Raw genomic sequence first — 2,943 nt, forward strand, 5'->3', positions numbered from 1 at the left:
TTGTCAGGAACAAGCAGCATCCCACGACGTCCTTTTTTACCATGTGTGCAGACTGGTCCAAACCGGGTGCGTCCTGTGCCGTGTGCATGTGGCCCTAAGGGCTGTACTGCGCATGCCAGGAGGTCAGGATTGAAGCGAATTTAGAGAAATTAAGTGCATGCAACTAACAGCAATATATGATCAATACTTAAAATGTCCCAAAAATTTAAATACACTCAAAACAAACGAGTTATTCCTTGAACAATTTATTTTTGAGTTAGGTTAACTTCATTGGATTGTGTGAAAACAACTTTTCTTGAAGATTAAGTTATGTTAACTTGAATCATTTATTAAGATATACTGTTCGGGTTTACAGTGTTGACAGCAAGTTGTCTAACATGATAACAGCTGTGTGTGTGTTTAGTTCTGTGTTTGGGTTACACCCTCCTATGCAATGTTAAACAAGATCCGTGTTTCTTCTCCTTTTATCCCCACATCTGTTAAAAATAGGCAATAATTTTAACTCCATAGCATTGAACACAAACACAACACATATACACACTGGGTTGTGTAGCATACAGTGATCTTAGAGATGTTTACCCATTAGAAATTCAGCAGATCATCAGTCCTCTGCTCCCGAGGGCACTGTGTACCTCTGTGTGCCCTCAGGGTCCTGACTGATTATACTGAAGACCCACTATATAAACCATAACAATATTAAACAATATATAGTAGTAATTTTGCTGACATTGAATTTGACACCCTGTACGGAAGACTTTATCAGGCAAGAGATATTAGTTAGAAAAACTAAGTATATTAATAATAATAAGTATATACATGTATATAATAAGTGTTCCTTTTACATTTTAACCATGATCATAATTAAGCATGTGACAGTATGTTGCCGCACCCTACTGTCCACAAAAGCAAAGAACAAAGAAATTACGTTTTCTTTTACACCACGTGGATGGCCAGGTGTGGGTGCATTGCTTGTCTGGGGAAATGGTACCAGGATGCACTGTGGGAAGAAGGTGAGCCAGTGGAGGCAGTGTGATGCTTTGGGCAATGCTCTGCTAGGAAGCCTTGGGTCCTGCCATTCATGTGGATGTTACTGTGACAGGTACTACATACAGTGCCTTAACATTATTACAGACCAAGTCCTCCCCTTCATAGCAACTTTATTCCATGATGGCAGCGACCTCTTTAAGCAGGATAATGTGCCTTGTCACGTGCAAACTTTGTTCAGGCAGGGTTGGAGGAACGTGACACAGTTCAAGGTGTTTTCTGTTATCACTCTGTACAGTTCTGTGAATTGTATTTATATAAAATTATGCTCTGCAAATAAAACCAAACTTAACACATTTTGCTATTTTAACTTCAACCTATGAATCCCAATTTTGTATGTGTGTAAATGGGTACTAGCATTCCCAATAGCTGCCAGTATTTTCTGTATACATACGATCATGAAATAGTAATGATAAACTTTTAAACTGAATTATTTATGGCTGCAACTGATGATTATTTTAATCATTAACTTTTTGAGTACTAAACCCAAAGGTATGACAAGACAAAGAGAGCAAATCCACTCATTGGAGCTGGAACCAGAGATTATTTGGCAATGAGTAGTTAGTTACCAAACATGAACACTTTTCTGGCAATCAACTGATCAATTAATAGTTGCAATTCTAGAATTCTTCCTCAGATGCAATATTAAATGTTGGGTCTAAACCTTAATTCATGAACATCTGTGTATTTATCGATAGTGGCTTTTGTTCAAGGTTAGTTCTGCATGCTGTGAGGTCAGTCGAAAAGATCAATCAACTTTGAAACATCTATTGGCTCCATGACATTGTGATTTTAACCTGCCAACCACAGCATCACCACAGCCAGAGGCAATTTCTCACCGTCTCCCTCTCTCTCTCATATACACACACACACACACACACACACAGGACAGCCTGTACTCAGCCTCATGTTGGGCACCTGCCATGCTACGGTGACAGACCAATCACTATGACCTGGACCTGCTGGCTGGCAGTTTGTGAAGCTAAATTACAAATATTTACAATAATATCCTTTTTGAGAATATGTAACATGGTTTCCATTGATATAATGTAAAAGCCTGGCCTTTCATTATCTGTGGATAAAGAAAGGCCAGGCTTTTGTGATTCATTGTGGAACTAGAATTGAAATACTTAGTTCAAAAGAGTTTGTTGTGTTAAAACAGACACAAAGCAACAGCTACAGTACTAAACATTTAATTTTCCAAGAAGACTGATAGATTTATTTTTACCCCAGCATACCAACATTTCACAGTGGAATCAATAAAGCAGAAATAGATAAAAGGTACAAGAAAAACTACTGAAAAATAACATCACAAAAACCAAGAGCATGGGACAAACAAGTGGCTGACCAGACAGCTAGGTTGGTACAGAGCCGAAGAAAGAGGCTGACCACTAAGGTTTCAGTGGCTTCACAGTCCCGCTGAAGTAGGAGGAAACCAGAAGGTATTCAGGAGATGGTCCTGTGAGTTGTTACCTGCTCAGTGCTGAGAACCGCAGGACCAAAGGTAATACGGGTGTGCACTGTTAGAAGCTCACTGTACTCACATTTCTTTACTATCGTTCTTTAATAGTAAATACTAGGGGTGCGACAATACACTTAGATCATGAGATGAGATGATACACGACACTGGGTTCGCGAGAACAAGACGATATTTTAACAATATTGTTAAGAAATCTTTAGTGATGAAATGACTGAAAGTCACAAAATGCAAAACAATGCAGGTGCACTTTGAAATGTTTTAACTAATCATCTTGTAATGAATGCCACTTCAGTTCTACTTTGTGAGTATGAATTATCAAATGCACTAAAAGACAACATGTAAAAGGTTTTAGCACAAACTCAACTGACTGGCTTCTCTCCTGTATGACTTCATGACTCCTTCAGACCTTGTAACTGTAC

The sequence above is a fragment of the Monopterus albus genome, unplaced genomic scaffold (genome assembly GCF_001952655.1).
Source record: "Monopterus albus unplaced genomic scaffold, M_albus_1.0 scaffold300.1, whole genome shotgun sequence".
In the NCBI taxonomy this organism is placed as follows: Eukaryota; Metazoa; Chordata; class Actinopteri; order Synbranchiformes; family Synbranchidae; genus Monopterus; species Monopterus albus.